Source organism: Hipposideros armiger, unplaced genomic scaffold, assembly GCF_001890085.2.
Source record: "Hipposideros armiger isolate ML-2016 unplaced genomic scaffold, ASM189008v1 scaffold_1261, whole genome shotgun sequence".
NCBI lineage: Eukaryota > Metazoa > Chordata > Mammalia > Chiroptera > Hipposideridae > Hipposideros > Hipposideros armiger.
The window spans coordinates 143,331-163,206 of NW_017732611.1; the positions used below are offsets into that span (position 1 = coordinate 143,331).

The 19,876-nt window shown below is 34.2% G+C and overlaps 1 pseudogene; it reads right to left on the bottom strand.

Moving 5' to 3' along the window:
* Positions 1-6,312: 6,312 nt before the first annotated feature.
* On the bottom strand, positions 6,313-6,475 carry LOC109377022 (apelin receptor early endogenous ligand-like; annotated as a pseudogene).
* Between the last annotated feature and the right edge of the window lie 13,401 nt (positions 6,476-19,876).

Sequence of the window (19,876 nt, forward strand, 5' to 3'; positions counted from 1 at the left end):
TGAACTCAAGTTTTATTCATCATAAAATTCATACAACTCCTCATCACTGTCAAAACTCCCAACCATTAGCTTGTCCCCATCTGTGTCTGATGATGAATCACTGTCTTCATATATTACCTCTCACGGCCTTCTTCTGCCATGGCGTTTTCAGTAGGGTTTTTTCTTTCCGTAGCCAGTCTCGGATTGTTTTCTCAGTTGGAGGAGGACCAAACTTACGTTTAGCAGCATGATTTCCATTCACTTTTGCAAATTGGATCACTTTTAACTTGAATTCAGCACTGAACAAAAATCTTTTCTGAGCCGTTTCTGGGCAGAACGTGGCAAAATGTCACCTACCATATCTGGTAACAAGTACAAAACAATGAGCGCAAAAACAACAAGCATGAAAAAGCAGGAAATGCAAGTAAAAAAATCTACAACCACTGTATAAGACACAACCAATTTTTAGACCCCAAATTTTTCAAAACAGGGTGCGTCTTATACATGGGGACATATGGTATTATAATTTTAATAGTTTTTCCCTTTTTAAAATGTGTATACATTTTTTTGGCACATACAAGTTACGTTTGACTTCTGCAATTACAAGTGGTTACTATTCAGTGTCCAGACACTTCTGATTATGGCAAACTACTGCTTGAATAATGTTGACCAAAGTGTCCACATGTATACATTTTTTGGCACCCCAGGTATATATGAAAGAATCACTCTTTATATATACTATATATGAAATATATATGTGTGTGTACATATATATATATATATATATATATATATATATATATATACACACACACACACAGTGTCAAAAAATGTATACACATTTTAAGAAAGGAAAAACTATTAAAATTGTAATCTTCAATATACGAGTATACTGAAGTCAGGCCTCGTATGCAGAAATCACGTTTGACTTCTGCAGTTATAAGAGGTGCTCAAAGTGGTTACCATCAGCATAATTTTAATACTTTTTTTTTCTTAAAATGTGTATACAGTTTTTTGGCATGCTCTGTATATATAAACTATTTTTTGTTGAATCACATTTTTTTTTAAATTTGATGCTGCATGGAGCGCATGCATGATACTTTGGAGACCAATCTTATAAATCACAAATAATAACCCTCTACTTGTTTTTTGTCTTAGAAGACAAGTTGTCACTAGTTTTTTCCGTATTTATTTACTATGAATATATTATTTTCAGAGGCTCCACATAATACTGCCTTTCACTAAGAATTTCCCATAACTCTGTACTTAGTTTTTTCATGCACTTAGAACTCAGGTTTCTGAAGGATGCTTTTTTGACTCCAGCATTTAGGTCGCCATCTAGACAATTAACTCATTGACTTACTCTGAAGTTATTTGATATCTTAAGACACCATGACTTGGGGCCAGCCAAGTGGCTCAGTTGGTTAAGAGCTGGTTTAAGAATGCGAGCTCTGAGCAACAGGGTCACTAGTTTGATTCCCACATGGGCCAGTGACACTGTGCCTGAGCTGAGCTGTCGCTGAGCTGTCGCTGAGCTGCCAACAGGTGGCAGGATGGCTCAGCTGGTGAGAGCATGTGCTCCTAACAACAAGACTGCCTGTTTGATGGTGGGCTACATCCAACCACAACTAAGACTGAACTTGGCACCTTGAGCTGAGCTGCCGCCCGGATGGCTCCGTGGATAAAGCATGTGCTCTTAACAACAAGGCTGCTGGTTTGACTCCTGCATGGGATGGTGGCTACGCCCACCTGAAACTAAGATTGAACATAGCACCTTGAGCTTAGAGGCCACAAGCTGCCGATGAGCAGCCAGATGGTGACTAGCACCCTCCACAACGAAGATTGAAGAACAACATGGCTAGTCCTCTTCTCCAATTCCCCAACACTATTCCTCTCCCCCAGTTTCCCAATAAAATCTTTTAAAAAAAAAAAGAAAGACATGATGACTGTGACATAGGCAGTATTATCAAGGTCGTGATGTCAGAATACCTAATTTCCCCTTTATGACTATTTTAGATACATTTCAAAAATAATGGGCCTACGGTAATAATTCTTTAGTACGTAAAGCAAGGAAGTTTAGGATGATTCAGTCATTTGCATTTTTTATGTGCATATTGAAACTATTGTGAAATTCTGCTACTGCAGCTGGTGATATTTGATCAAAATATTCCCAGCAATGACCAACCTTTTGTTTTAATATTTAGTCAGATTTGGATCACTTCTGTCAAGATTTTCACATACAGTGAATCACCTTCCAGTCAGACCTCTCTTCTTTACCTGGCTTCTGGCCTAATGAATGCTTAACAATAATAGTATTTCTACCTCTGGCATTAATCATTATTACTTGTACAAACCCTTTTATCCAAGATTTACTACTACTGAACAATAAAAAGAAACAAGCTACTGATACATGAAGCAACTTGGAAGAATCTCCAGGTTTATGTGTAGTGAAAAAGCAGACTAATCTCTAAAGGTCAAAGACTATATAATTCCATTTATATTGTAAAATAAAAATGACATAAACAGAGCCATTTCAAGATGGAGTTGGAGACACCATCCCAGAGGAACTGCCTTGCATGTCTTAATTCTTTGAACCCTTTGGAATGTTTGGGACAAAATAAACTTTGACTGGGCCAAACCAGCATTGTTGTGTAAATGACTGTTTGTAAAGCTAACAGGAAAGCAGACATTTGACCACAGAACTAATTATTATAGACAGTCTTTAGAATCAGTAACCAGCCATATATATAGCTCAAGAGTAACTTAGCTTGTTAACACCAGTAGAAATTCCTTTATTCTATGCAATTATTTCCTTTCCTGTTTGTCATAAATATTCCTTGTTTTCACCCTGAAATCAGAACACTGTTTGGGTTTCTTCTTAAATCAGTTTTTCCAGTATTGCAGTCCTTTGATTTCAATTGAATATTTATTGCCTCTCACTTTGGCTTTTTATTTTTAAGGTTAAAAACATAAAATTCTTGAAATGACAAAATTTCTGAAATGGAGAACTGAATAGTGGTTAACACAACTTAAGGAGGGGACTGCAGTGAAGTAGGTGAAGCTATAAAATGGCAACCTGAGGAAACCTGTGGTGACAGAAATATTCTGTATCTTAACTATTAATATCCTGGTGTTGATATTATACTGCAGTTTTGCAAGTTGTTACCATTTGGGAAAATGAGGTAAAGGGCTTTTAGGATCTTTGTATTATTTCTTATAACTTCATGTAAATCTATAATTATCTTAAAATTTAAATATAATCATTAAGAAAAGAACAATTTTAAGAAACTCATGGTAACTATAGCCTGAAATAAAACCTAGTTAAAGTAAATCAAGTATAGTGCAATTTAAGAGGCTTGATTAAGGGGTGTGATAAAGGGAATCTTCAAAGAGGAAGTCGCCTACTAGTTACTGGGCACTTGACTACCTGTTTATAAGGCTCACTTAGCTCTGAGTTCTGGGGATACAGAGATGAATATGGCTTTTTTTATTTTTATTTTTTTGTTACATAGCAAAACATTCCTTTACTCTTACTCATGACAGAGTTAAAAACTTTAAAGAATATTATACAGTCACTTCCATAGCAAGGACCACTTAAGACTCTTGATATAAGACTCATGATATAAGGTATTATGAGAACTTGCAAAAATAGAGTATTGTAATAATCCTAAAAGTGTAGCATCAGGAAATGGTGTAGGTATTTTGTAAGTGTACAAGTGGATGACAAACTTCTAGATGAGGTTGCTATTACTTGATTTTATAGTAGCATGAGAGCTTAGATGTAAATAGTCAAGGCTAGAATCCAACGTTCTCAGGCCAGGTCAAAGCCAAAAATAAAAAATGGGATAGAGATCTAAGGTTTAGGGAGTGAGGTGATTTTGGGAAGTGAGAAGACAGGAGAAATCAAAAGGCCAGAACTCTAAAATAAAGCATTTCTTACAGGATTAGTATTACTAATTTTTCCCTTTTGCCTCAGGCTCTAACATGGCTCAGCTGATCCTGTCTTTTTCCCCAAAAATTTGGTGTTTTGTTCATCTTGATTGTTTTTGGTGTTTTTGTTTGTTTGTTTGTTTTTTTTTCAAAAATGATGGTAAAATATTACTAATTTTGATTACTGAGGCTTTTGACATACCCTTAAATTTTGTACGCACTCTTTCTAGTCCTGGCCCTGCAAAAGAGAGAGAAAATGATGCAAGAATGGGATCGAAGACTGATTGCAGAGCTTGGATGAAAGAAGGGACCGACATTTACAACTTTGAGAAAAATAGTGAAACAAACACCATACAGATGGTTAAGTTTAAAGTACACAGATTTGACACTCCTCTGGTCCAATGCTCCACCTTGTTAGTCAATAAAATATGGTTCATTGTCCTGGGCTTGTTCTGGTGTGCCACTTTCAGAATACGTACCATTGTTTGTTGCGTTTTTACAGAATTAGAGAAAATCTTTGCCCTTCCTCTGATAATCTTGAATTAAGTAAAAAATCAGCAGTGGCAGGGTATATATCAAGGCTGTTCAGTCTTAAAAGCTCCAATTAAAAGGAACAAACAATGGTGTAGAGACAAGTGTCAGGAACATTTGCTGTGCTCAACACTCTAAACATTTCTTATACAAACTAAGGACGACTAGACACTCAAACCACTGAATGTTTATTGAACAATTACTGAAGTGGTTGAGCAGAATTTTATAACCACCTAATTACCTTATAATAGTATGGCTGGATTTTAACTTTTTCTGTGAATGTGAGAACCTGTACTTGAAAAAGCATAGGCTTGTATTCAATGAGATGTATTTGAACTGTATAAAGCATTGTCTTTCTTTTTTTGTACAAAATATATAAGCATCAACATGTACATGCTTTAAACCTAAATATAATTGATAATAGTTTATGTTTCTACTGAAATGCATCTGTGTAAAGGAATTGTAATTTATCTGGAAAATCATTTAGAATTTCCTGAGATATCCAATTTAAATAATGAAGTAACACATTTTAGAAAACTTTTTTGTGTGAATTTAATTACAGTGCTTTATATAAGCATCTTCCATCCCCAAAAAAACACCATTAATAAACTACGAAAGGTAGACAAACTCCATGATGTCAGAATTTCTATATCAAATTGTTTATATATTATTCCTAACATTTTATTTTAACAAAATAAGGGTTAATGATTTATGACTTCTCCCACTCTATAATGTCTACAAAGTAAAATTTCTAGTCAAGATATGAATTTATAAATTTTATACCTGGAATTAACTTACAGTAAAATAATAGAAACTCTATGACACTGAGCTAACAGTCTTTCAATAAATAAAAATTAAGAGCATATTTAACAACTTGGGAACACCTAACTATCAACACAGTTCTGATGTAGATAGATGTAGGCAAGATAGTTTCAGATCCCTAAATTCCTTCTGATTTTTTTTTTTTTAAGCATGTCTCACCACCACAGGTTGACCAGCACGGAAACAGAACCTAGCAGAATGGTAAGTACTCCTATGTTAGAGATATTGTCCCACTTGGGACCTCATAGGCAGAACTATATTTTAAATGCCAACAACCTTACGTGGGGCTTTCTAAGAAACTATGCAAACGAATCAGGGACATAAAACAGAGCTTCAAAGGAAATCAAACATTTCCTTCTTGTAATTACATGATGAGAAAAAGATTCAGAATGAGCATTTCAGTTTTAAAATAAAATGAACTACAATTAATATTTCAAACATTCTTTTACAACTTTAAATAACTATTAAAATAAAAGTACTTTCATAAATATTAAAACCTATAACATAAAATTAGTAGCAATTAATAGCTTCGTTTTTAGTCTCTCTATACAAATAATCAATGAACCAATTATTTTCTCCCAGTCTTACAAAGCCAAATAATCAATGCAATTGATTTCAAATTTAGCATTTTTAAAAAATAATCACTCAAATATATACAAAGTTATTTAATATTTTTGAAGAATTACAGGACTGTGGAAGAAAAAATTTAAATTCTTGTACTTTTTACTATTAGGGAGTTCCAAGACATTGCAAAGTATTTTTCTTTCTAACCCGAGTAAGAATTATAATGTGCAGAAATATGAGAGATTTTTGTTATACAGGTAAAAAATTGTGCTTCAGACTGTAATTGCTTTTGAATTTATGTTATTTTCCCTCTAAAAAGAAAACAGGAAGAAGAGAATCCTGTGAAAGCAATAAGACATCCCAGGTGCTTTCAACTGATTCGGTTTCATACAGCAGCTCCTAAGCAAGCACACTGTTGTGTGGGTGGGGGTATCTTTCCCTCTCTTCTTCATCTGACAGACAGGGTGAAGTTCACTAGAGAAGATCTCAGAGGAAGAACACTCGTGAATGCAGAGGTATACATCTCCTCTGATGGCATCTGAGTCTGGGTAGTTTTCTTCTCATTGCCAAATTAGCTAATCTCTGTGCATTGATAAAAAGAGGACTTATCATAAAAATAAAATACAAAAAAGAATTGTTGAAATCTCATTTTTCTGCTGCTCTAAAGCGGTACAATAGCTCTCAAAGTAAACCAAACTTCTTTGAATAGCTTGTGCAATATTTGTGTGGCTCTTCTCACATTCTAATGAAGGTGAGTGGATATGCCCACCTCTTAAAAGAATAATCGTCTTGTGATACCAACAGACAAGTGTTAAAAAATATTGAAATTTGTTAAAACTGCTATTATGACCTTGACTAAAGTAAGGTTGTGTGAAGTATTTTTCTCAATAGTTTGACTTTTCAGTTATTGTTTGTAGAATATCAAATACAGGAAAATAATATGCATTAGCATTCTGGTGGTCTTTTAATAATGACCTCATATTATTAAATTATATGTGAAGTAGTGATCAAATTATTTATCCATTAATCTCTTAACAGAAAGTCAGTTTAATGCAAGCTGATTAAAGAGCTTGAGTTTCCAGGAAGAAAAAAAAAATCTACACTCAAACTGTTCCAAAAAAAAAAAAAAGAAATATATCCATGCTACAGAATTGAGACTGAGCCTTTTAAGCCAGAGAGGGTAAAATTTTTCCTTCTTTTCTTGGGTAAGTTTCATTATGTATTTGTTCTTCGCAATTATCTACACCTTTACCATACATTAGTTAAGTGCTTCTCAGGTTCCCAAGGCATTCTCCAAAGTGAAATAAAATGTGTACCAAATATTTCAAAAGTGTTGTTTTTGCATCAAATTCTTTGTTATTAAATTTATTGGGATGGCATTGGTTCATAAAATTATATAGGTCACATTATACTGTGTACTGTGATGGGGATACTCACACCAGGTTTGATAAGTGTGGTTAACTCATCTCCCAGTTATTGAAGGATTAAAAGAAAGGAAGGAAAAAAAATAAAAGGGATTACTGATGGAGGTCAATTTATTGATACAGCCTAAATTATCTGACAGCCTGGAAATAAAGACACAAAAGCTGTAAAGACTTGTGCCCCCATAGCTTTCAGTGCACTGTTGCATGCTTGTGGAGCAGTAGGGGACATTAACATAGAAACTTCTCAGGGGTGCTTCATGGGTGAGATACATTGTGCAGTAGACAAGAATGCCTTTGTCTTCACATCTCCCTGATCGCCTGAGCCTAGAATCTGCCCTCCTCTTGAAGCTTTGTGAACTTGGGGATGTTCTTTAACTGCTCTAAGCCTCATTTACAAACACATTTATGATGAGGATAATTGCAACAACTTTCAAGATTACTGTGGGGGATTGGATTTCATGTAGATGAAACGCCTGGGACAGTGCCTGGAATGTAACATACACTCAGTAAGTATCAAGCTGTTATAAATATGATTTGAGCAAAAGGAAGAGAAATACCTTTAAAGGTATATTAAAGGATAACACCTTTAGCAGAAGCTTAGGGGAAATGATTAGCCTGATGTGTTTTTGGAACATATTTATTGTTTTTCTGCTCTATTACATAAAGTTTTCTAAAGTGTCATGAATACGGCATTGTAGTAACATGCCATGGTACAGTAGTATCACAGCACTCTTTATTCAGGTACTTCCTCGTTTCATCAGATCAGGTTCACTTGTTGTTTTTAATCTCTTATCGAGCATACATGATAAAGAAAGCTCTTTGTTAAGCACTATAAGGCGTATTAAGATGAACAAGATATAGATTTGCTATCACAGGATGTGTGTGGAGGTTGGGGTCAGGTATCCAGTCATGGTAATCAGAGGAAGGACTATGAGGGATGGGGAGCAGTGGGACAGATGGGTGGTGCTGATTACAGGCTGAGTCAGCCCAAAACCCGGACTTGGGACCTGGACACTTCCCAGGCCCCCGGGGCCTGGCTGCTGGTCTCCTGGTATGGGAACAGGTAAAGACCTGAAGGACAACACCTTTCACATCCTGCGCTTGAGGGTTGGACGATGGTTGACAGTGAAGAAGCACTATCTTTAGGGTGATCCCCCAGCATCTTGGAGACCTTTTGGGAGGGTACTTAGACCACCTGATGAGAATTTGACCTGAAGAGCTCTTGTTGCCCTTTCTTGTGTTGTATATTCTTTGTGGCAAGTGTGTGCTCTCAGTGATTTCTACGTTTGACGGTGCAAATAATGTCTCATTTGTTATTGGCCTATCTCAGTATTAGTAACTTCACTCGTCCCCGTTGTTATTGAATCTAGCCTGCTTTTAAAATGCATAAGTAAATCTTTTTGTAGACTGGATTCTCTTGGTGCTTTATTTTTTATCCCCAGTACACCCTAGTCCCCTCACCCCTTATGTCACATGAGGTAAGTTGCTTCACAAAGTCCCAAACTCAAAGCATTTGCTTGAATGGTGCTCAGACTCCAAGGAAATGAGTACTGGAGTTTGCTCCTAACTCTAGAAAATCAAGTCTTTATATCTAAGCTGGAAGCCTCCAGAAGTAGACTGAATAGACATTTTTATGATTGAATATGAATATTATTATAAAGTAGTAAAACATATTTTTCACTAAAACAATATGCCATTTTTAGATCAAAAGAAACAGTGCTTTTCCAAGCAGCCATGTTAAGGGGAGCTTTTTTATATGCCCTTTTTGGAGTGGCATGAGAGCAGATTTCCCAGCACCAGAAAGTTCCCCATCTTGTGGCTGGATAGTTTTTTTCACTCCTTAGTTTCTCTTCCGTTTAGCTTGTTCACATCCTCCTAGGCCCTTGCCTAGTGCATCAAATTCTAAAATTTTAGAATGCCATATTTTAAGTATGAAATGACAGAAGCAATTTAGAATAGATCTCTATCTACCTTAATATGATTACATCCATTGTAGGTTTTTCATTGTCTTTGATTTGTTCAACTGTGTTCATCTACTCAAACAAAATATGCAAATAAGAACTTTATTCCATGATAAAAAAAACAATGTTTTGAAATGAGAAAGCTATCCTTGTGTTTTTTGGCAATAAGGAAATTTCACAAAAAATTCATGAGTAACTTAATATGCTTTATTGTGCAAGTATTTAATAAAATCAAAGATTTGCTTAATGCTTAAATGAAAATCCACATTTAAATATGTGAAAATGCCAGCATATTGTTTGGCTGAAAGAATTTTCTTTGATTTTGATAACTTGTGCTTTTGTTCTTAAGACATACTTCGTAATGAGCCAGCACTAAACCCTATATTTGCTCCAGCTGACAGGTAAGAAGGATTATCATTTTTATTGCAGAGTTTTGTTACTAAGAAAATGGATTCCTTGTGGAACTCATGAATTTTGAAACAATAAGAAAAAAATTACTTGTTTTAAAATTTTCAAGTCAAAACAAATAGTAACTATTTTTGGACATTGTTCTTGTTTTTCTTGTCTATGATAGATATGCATATGAGATTTAATAAACATGGAATCAATATTAAATGCTACAAACTGAGTCTTAAAACTTCTTTTAGTCCACATTTATTTTATTTTTTGACTTACCTTAGATCTTGAAGTATCCCTCACTTTTCTTTACATTATAGATACTTATAACAATTATGAGTATTTTACATGAAGAAAATGAATCATGAAGAAATTAAAATGATTTTTTAAAATCAAATGTCTAGAAAGCAATCAGATTTGTTCTATAATACAAATAACAAATACTCACTTTCCCAATGCAAGTTACTGAAATGAACCAGTGGTCATCCCAAATTTTCTATCAATATCCTCTATGCCTTGTCCCTTCTTTCATTCAATTGAGATTTTAAATTGTATTTTGAATACATCAAGGTATTATTTTTGGCTTAAAATATGCTAACTTTTGGGTTTCTTTGTTTTGTTTTGCTTTTATACAACAACGGTGGCGAATCAAACACATTTCAAGTTTATATAAAATATAACTAACATGCAGCTATGGACAAAACATAACTCCCATTCAATATTGATGCTGCAACTATAAACACAGCATGCTCTGATAAGGAAAACAATGCCATGAACAAAGTAACCACACACTCTGGATTTTCCATTAACAGCTCTCGTTTCAGATATTTTGCCTTCTTTTTCTCATATATATGCAAGTAATTTTCAGATCATGTTCCCAGTATTTTGATTCAGAAAACACTGGTACTGCACATGTAATTCTTGACTTAATCAGTATAAAAGTAACACCTTGGGCTTTAAAAATATTAACTATTGTCTATTTACAGCATTCAGTTTAAATGGAAGGGTTCAAATGGACTTATCTAAAATGTACATTTGATGTACAAATGATGTGAAGGATAATGATAAATATCGTGATCTCATGTGATTTTGATAACCAGGTCCTTTTCAATTCTCAGTGATTCTAATTTTATAATAACCATCAAGAGCTCTGAACTGAAGAGAGGAAATCTCAATTTATTGAAATTAGCCATCAAATAACTGAGCATGTCATGTTCCTGATTTCTATTAGGAAATGTGATACTTCTACTTTGAGTGACTAACATTCACCTAAAAAAAATTATAAGACAGTTGTCAGATACCATTCTAAACACAGCCACATTACACTTTTAGAAGTAAAATGAATATATAAGGAATAGATTCAAGATTAAGACTGCAGGTGGTTGCTCAAAGCAACAGTCTTATTATGTTACAGTGAATGATGTGTAGTCACTGTTCTTGGGATATAATATTAATTTAGCAAACCAATAACCTACTTAGACGTAATTTTAAATGACCCATTTCTAGTGATTAAATACTTTTATAAAGTGTGTATGTTTCATAAATTCAGTAACAATATTTTAAATATGTATATTTGTACACACACACACACACACATACACAAATATACCAACTCTAGGTGATGCATCTTGGCATATTTACTGCTTATACAGAACACAAAGAAAGAAGGGAAAAATTGGAATTGTCTCTATGGGAAAAGAATATAATGAAAAATATATGTGATTTAAATTCATACATATTCTATTTATAATGGCAACATTTAGAAAAATTAAAGCCATAGAAGTAAATAGAACTCTTAAGGAATCAATAAAAGAGGCTGTTTATCTAAATCATACTTTTCTATAGTTGGTTCGCTTATTTGCATCAACCAATTAATGAACATGTGGATCTATGTTTTTATCACTGTACTAATCAAAGCTAGAAACAAAATTTTTTAAAAAAGCAGAATGCATGGCTCCTGTCTGTTTTTGGGGAACTTACAAAATGAATAAATCAAAGATAAATGTGGGACTGTATATTATATGTTAAATTGTCTTCTTCAGACACAAAATACTTACGGATTTCTGATATTTATTTCAGCTGGAAGAGACAGAGTGCATATTGCCTGTTGGCATCACCCTTTGTCTTTAGAAGAAAACAGAGGGGCATTTTTCTTTAGAATTTTAGCAATTAATTTTCTTAACAAACTCGCACTGCTCTATATGTGAAAATATACCGTGTTTTCCTGAAAATAAGACCAGGTCTTATATTAATTTTTGTTCCAACAATTTACATTTATTCATTTATTCATGTACAAAAATCTACTATTATTCAAACAGTCATGTCTGTCTGACGATCTTAATTAGGCTTATGTTTGGGCTAGGGCTTATATTACGAGCATCCTGAAAAGTCATGCTAGGGCTTATTTTCTGGTTAGGTCTTATTTTGGGGAAACATGGTACGAAGTGAGAAGATGTGAAAAAATTACTAGAATCAAAACAAAAACTAGATATAGATCAGAATTTCTGTATCAAATATTAAATAGCAAAAATGGAAGAAATATTTTAAAAATAATTTTAAACAGTAAGGGATAGAGAGAAGGGGAGAGGAAAAGAGGAGGGCAGAGCAAGAGAGAGAGAGAGAGAGAGAGAGAGAGAAAGAGAGAGAGAGAGAGAATTCCGTTTTATGCATATGGTATAAGACTACCACATGAGAGGTGGGAAGATGAAACTTATCTTCCATTTTTTTCTATTCTTTATTTTCCTTAGAGAAATAAAATTTATCAACACTAGATATAAAAATCTTTTTTTAATTTATGTTTCAAAATAAAATTTTTTTAACAAGTATAAAATCCTATGTAATTCCTTACACAGCTTAAACTAAAAATAAACTTTATGAATCTTGCTGATTCGTATGGCTGTATTTCTATCTTTCAAAGTGGAAAAAACTATGCTGAACAAAGTGGAAAAAATTGTTTACATTTTTAATCTCAACCTAGGACTTTAAGAAAGACCCTATTCATGTAAATATAAGGGTTTACAACTTCAACCAAAAATTATGGAGGAGCCCTGAAAAATTTTAAGCAGTACAGACATGGCCAAATTTATTTTTTAAGATAAGAAACAATGGGTTGTATTTTATATATAAATGTGATATGATGACATGTATATATACCAAGGGTGCCAAAAAATGTACACAAGTGGACAATAGGTCAACGTTGCTCAAGCAGGAGTTCACCATAATCAGAAGTGTCTGGACACTGATGGTAACCACTTTGAGCATCTCTTGTAATTGCAGAAGTCAACTGTGACTTGTATTCATCTTTTGTTATCGGTATATATTATTACAATTTTAATAGTTTTTTTCTTTCTTAAAATGTGTATACATTTTTAGCACCCTCTGTTTATGTGTATATAGATATATACATGTATATACATATATATATGTTTTTATATATAATGTATCCACCATTACAATATCATCGAGAGTACTTTCACTGCCCTACAAATTCTGTGTTTTGCCTATTCATCCCTTTTTGCCCTAACCTCTGGCAGCCATTGATGTTTTTACTGTCTCCATAGTTTTGCCTTTTTCAGAATGTCATGTAGTTGGAAACATATAGTATGTAGCCTTTCCAGATTTTTTTTCTTTCACTTAGTAATCAACATTTAAATTTCCTCCATATCTTTTCAAGTCTTGGTAGCTCAATTTTTTTTTTAGAGCTGAATAATATTATCTAGAATTTATTTATCCATTCACCTATTAAAGGAAATTATAAATAAAGCTGATATAAACATACTCATGCACATTTTCGTGTGGACATGATCTTCAACTTTTTTGAATAAACATCAAGGAGTGCAATTGCTAGGTTATATGGTAAACATATTTTACTTTTGTAAGAAACTGCCAAACTGTCTTCCAAAGTGGCTGCACCATTATGCACTCCCATCAGCAATGAATGAAAGTTCCTGGTGCTCCACATTTTGACAGCATTTGATGTTGCCAGTGTTTTGGATTTTGGTCATTCAAATATGTGTGTAGTGGTATCTCACTGATGTTTTAATTTGCATTTCCCTGGTGATATATGGTGTAGAACATCTTTCATATGCTTATTTGCCATCTGCATATCTTCTTTGGTGAGGTGTCTATTAAGGTCTTTGGCCCATTTTTGAATTGGGTTATTTGTTTACTTATTGTTAGGTTTTAAGAGTTCTTCATATATTATGGACAACAGTCCTTTATCAGGTATGTCTTTTGTACCAGACCGTGACTTGTCTTTTCATTCTCTTGACAGTGTATTTCAAAGACCAAAAGCCATAGAATAACATGTAAAGTGCTGTGAGAAAATATTTATAAAATTTAAATTATGTAGCTGTCATTGTTGTCTGTGAAATCTACTGACAGCCCAATTGTTATTTATTTACAGGTTATCTCTTTCTTACTTTTAAAATATTTCCATCGTTGTTGTTTGCAGCTTCACAGCTCTGTGTCTGCATGTGGGATTTTATATATGTGTCCTGTTTGAAATGTTGTACAGCTGGAATCTGGGAAGTCACTTTACTTGATCATTTCTGGAAAATTCTCATCCTTCATTTCTTTAAATAATTTATCTCCCCTATTCTTTCTATTCTCTCCGTCCAGAACTTCAATTACACATATTCTAGAATTTCTCATTTTATCTTATTTTCTATATCTCTTACTTATCTTCCATATTCTGTCTTGCTAGAGTCCTTTTTCATTTTCAGGACTGTTTAGTGTTTTAATGTTGTTCAGTTTTATTGTTTTGCTGCTTGCCTATTTATTGAATTTTTTATTTCAATGATTTTATTTTTAAATTTTATTTTAGTGTTTTCTTACAGATACATAGTCATTTTGATAGCTTAATTTTTATTGATTTTTTTATTTCTTAAAATACTTTATACATGATTCCTTTAAATTCTCTGACATGTTGGAAGATTTATACCTATTATTTTTGTTTCTACAATCTTTATTTCATAGGAGACTTTTTCTTCATGTAATAATTAATTTTATTGTGAGGTAATAATTGCATGAACTTTATATGTTGGAATTTTTAGAGATCCATATTTAAACACATTTTTTAGAGAATATTTGTATTTGTAGCTCTCAGGTGTCAGTGGCTATACTGACCTGGAATAATTTTATTGAAACTGTAATATCTACTCTCCAATTTACAGGCCTATGTAGATAGTACACATTTAATCACAGACCCACATGTCACCGGCGGTCTTATGGTTATGAATACAGTGTCATTATTAATCTAATCAACTCAGAGTTTTATCAGACAGACCCACCTTTCATTCTGGGGCTTTCTTGATTTCATTAGCTTTGCAATTGTGTTGTAACAAATTCTATTTTATTGTGGAAACATGTCAAACATTTTGTCTGTCACACTTAAAAATCCTGTTTTGTGTTTTCACTTTTTCTTTTTTATTCCTAGGAACTGCTGGTGACTGCAAGTTGCTACATAATGGCACAAAATAAAATAGTTTATACATATTTTACCAAAAAATGAAAAAGCAGGAACCACACAAAATTTTAGAAATAAAATGAAACAGCACTGTCTTCAGCATTTGTGGAGCTTACTGATGGACTATGGTGGTTTTTATTGCAAGCAGTTTTCCCCAGATGTGCCCATGAAACTGGACTCAATTAGTATTCAGCTATTGTAGAACAAAATTGGGAAAATAAATTGTTTTATACTAATCAAGTTCTAATAATTATGAAGCCATATGTTCTGCTTCACTCTCAGATCACCAACAATCCTCATTGAAGACAGTGTCAGAAAATATTAACATCTGTGCCTATATGGTTCTGACAGTGACAGTCAAATAATTTGCAATGATATGTGTGTCCTGCCTACATCCCTTTGTTAGATACTTGCTAAAGATTATAACATGAGGCTTAATAAATCAAAACCATAGCTTAATTTAGCAATCCACGGTATACTTTTCTTGGGAAAGCAAATAAATTCTCGTAAAACAAGTTACAATTCAGCTGTGTCTGTAGTAAGAGCTTCTATGACCAAGGCACAATGATGGCTTCAAAATTCCTGAGAGCTAATTTGGTAAAAGCAAACATAATCAGTGTAGTGAGCAGTGGAGCATGTGGATGCTTATGGTGTGTGTTTTAGGTGCTGAGGTGTTATGACAAAAGAGGGTAGTAAGATAACTAGAGAAGGAGAGGCATGCAGACAGGCATTGAAGTTTTACATGCACATATAGGTACATAGTAACAGTAGTGGGCATCCTAATGGAGCTTTCTGACACAATGGAAAGGAAAACTCAAACGTAATTTCTAGGAATTTCCTCTAAAGAAAAGTAGATTTAGCATAGCTGATGGGGGAGCCAGCTCTCAATGTCAATTCCTGGGGGATAAAGTCACTACTGTTGTGGACAAAAATCTTTGTAAGCATGACTGCATGAGGCTCATTAAGAATTTAGCTAAACATCTCATTTCTGCCTAGTCACTGTTCATAAGACATATCTATGGTTGCAGCCTATCCTGCTATTAAGTTAGAAAGTGAATGAAGGAATAATCATAAAAGTTGACACTTACATAGTGCTGTATACCAGTGGAGCATTGTACTGGGTGCTTCACAGATGCCTTTTTAAATGTGCATACTGTCACTATGAATTTGGTACAGTATTATCCCCATTTTTCATAGTATAAAATGGAAGTACAGATAAATGAGTATGATCAAACAATACGGTGAATGTTTAGGTTAAAAAAATTATTACAGTAAAAGACACATTGCTATTAATCCCCCTCAAAACACCTCCGCTCGCTTTGAACACACTTATCCCATCGTCCTTGCCACTTTCTGAAGCAGTTCTGGAAGTCCTCTTTCTCGAGTGTCTTTAGTTGAGTTGTCATGGCTGCCTCGATGTCCAGAATCAGCTGGACTTTGGGGAAGATCCAGAAGCCTCACGATGCCAGATCCAGTGAATAAGGCAGATGAGGATACACTGTAATGCTTTTATTTGACAGAAATTGCAACATACCAGAAGCCATGTGTGACAAGGAACATTGTCATGATGGAGGATGATTTCTGACACACTTTAAAACACACCTTCTCTCAACTGTAGTTCACACCAGACTGACTGTACCGAACAAGTTGAAACTTGTCACATACTGTCACTAAGGTTGAATGCGCAGCTTCCCATATTGAAGATCCCTGACTTTCTATTGGATGGCACTCAGCAGCAGCATTCACCGTATTTTGTGATCACCATGCAGAAAGGTTCCATGTCATACATTGCTTCTGGCATGGCAATTTCTGTCAAATAAAAACATTACAGTGTGTCCTCATCCACCTTATTCACTGGGTCTGGCACTGTGTAACTTCTGGCTCTCCCCCAAAGTCAAAATGACCATGAAAGGTAAATGTTTTGAATCGATTCAGGACATGGAGGCAGCCATGACAGCACAACTAAAGATAACCAAGACAGAGGACTTCCAGAATTGCTTCAGAAAGTGGCAAGAATAATGAGATATGTGTGTTCAAAGTGACGGAGAGTATTTTGAGGGGGAGTAATGGCAATGTGTCTTTTATTATAATATACATTTTTTAATTTAAACATTCACCATATCTTTCTATCATACCTTGTAGTATACAAGTTCCCCAATGTCCAACAAAACTGAAATTTGAATCTAGGTAATTCTGCTTTGTTATAAAATCCTATCTCATCCTGACCAAGGTCAGTGCTTCATAAATTAGAAAATTGACACTGAAGAAATTAAAGAATGTTTCCCAAGCTATACTGAAAGCAAAGTGGCAGAGACAAGGTTAGAAAGTATCTTCAGTTCTGACCTTCAACCCCAAATCTCTAACATAATTGGCTGAAAATTGTACAGACCACAAAGTGAAGGGGATTTAAAAATGAAGTCATGACAAAATAAAACAGAATTAACTACATCCTGGGCAAAAGATACACAACACTGGGAATGGGGTAAGGATGTGTTTTAATATATCATTCTGTATTTTCTACAGCTTTATCCTATATGGATTTTCAATGCATTCAGCCTGTCTCAGAAAGTTACAGTTCTTCAGGAAAAGTTAAAAATGATACCTGAATAGCAAATGCATGAGTCACCTATATTTATTGAAGTCTGAATCACCATTCTGTATTTATTTCCTGGTTAAAGTTCTTTTTTGTTTTTTAGTATGTTGAGATATATAGAGGGTGTACATTCACCCAACTATGTCAATTAAAGTACTGTATAGCCAGGTGACATGAAATTAAACCCTAAACTCGACAATATACACAATATGCAAAACCCTAAAGGGCCTCACAGATCTCAAATTAGCAAACTTTGGAAAGTTCCATAGCTGTAATGTGTAATATCACCTTAATTTTACTAAAAGCAAAATGAAAATGTTATTCCTTTTAAAACAAAAAAGATCCATTTTACTTTATGCAAGTAAAATCAAAGCAATAATTTGTATTTCAAATAGTCATAAAACAACTATTTAGACTAGTTACTCTTTGATATGTGTTCACCTCATCCAGTTCTGAAAGTCAAAATTCACAGAAGCATTAAGAACATAACTTCTAAATCAGTAAATTATGCCAATTATCTGCAAAAACAATTTGGATAGAAATCTAGAAGGTAGGTGGTTAAAAGACAGCAGAAAACTCTTCTAAGGACTAATTCAACTATGAAATCACAATTTCAAAGATATATTTTTTTCAATTGGTTATGTAGTATTTTGACTCAGTTGTTAATATATGCACAGAGATACTTCTCAGTCGGAAATACAGTTTTTTTAAAACTTATACCAATGTAGATGACATGATACTATATATAGAGAACCCCAAAGACTCCACCAAAAAAACCATTAGAACTGATAAATGAATTTAGTAAAGTAGCAGGATACAAAATTAATATTCAGAAATCAGTTGTATTTATATACAGCAATAATAAAATATCAGGAGAAATTAAGAAAGTCCCATTTACAATTGTTTCAAAAACTATAAAATACTTAGGAATAAATTTATAAAATACTTAAGAATAAATTTAACCAAAGAAGTAACAGACCTGTACTCAAAAAATTATAAGACACTGAAGAGAGAAATTAGAAAAGATACAAAAATTGGGCAGGCCGAGTGTCTCATTTGGTTAAGAGTTAGCTTAAGAGTGTGAGCTCTGAGCAACAGGGCCACCGATTCAATTCCCACATGGGCCAGTGATGCTATGCCTGAGCTGAGCTGCTGCTGAGCTGCCAACAGGTGGCAGGATGGCTCAGCTGGTGAGAGTACATGCTTTTAACAGCAAGACTGCCTGTTCAATGGTGGGCTACTCCCACCCGCAACTAAGACTGAACTCAGCACCTTAAGTTGAGCTGCCACCGGGATGGTTCAGTGAATAGAGCACACACTCTTAACAACAAGGCTGCTGGTTCAACTCCTGCATGGGATGGTGGCTATGCCTACCCGCAACTAAAATTGTAACACAGCAACTTGAGCTTAGAGGCCATGAGCTGCCAATGGGCAGCCAGATGGTGACTGGTGCCCTCCACAACTAAGATTGAAGAACAACAACTTGGCTGTTCCCCCTCCCCAATTCCACAACACTGTTCCCCGCCCCCAAACCCCCAATTAAAAAAAAAAAGATACAAATAAATGGAAACACATACCATGCTCATGGATAGGAAGAATTAATATAGTTAAAATATCCATGCTGCCTAAGGCAATATACAGATTCAACGGAATTCCTATCAAACTACCAAGGACATTTTTCTCAGAAATAGAACATATAATCCTAAAATTTATATGAAACCATAAAAGACCTCGGATAGCCACGGCAATCTTGAGAAATAAGAACAAATTGGGAGGTATCACAATACCTGACATCAAATCATACTACAAGGCTATAGTAATCAAAACAGCATGGTATTGGCATAAAAACAGACACATAGATCAATGGAACAGAATAGAGAGCCCAGCAATAAATCCATGCCTTTAAGGTCATTTAATCTATGACAAAGAGAGCAAGAATTTACATTGGGGTAAAGACAGCCTATTCAATAAATAGTGCTGGGAAACCTAGACAGAAACATGCAAAAAAATGAAGCTGTACCACCTCCTTACTCCATATACAAGAATAAATTTCAAATGGATTAAAGACTTAAATGTAAGAAACTGAAACCATAAAACTCCTAGAAGAAAATATAGGAAGTAAATTTGCAGTAATATTGTTACTGATATATCCCTCCGGGTAAGGGAAGCAAAAGAAAAAATAAACATATGAGATTACATCAAACTAAAA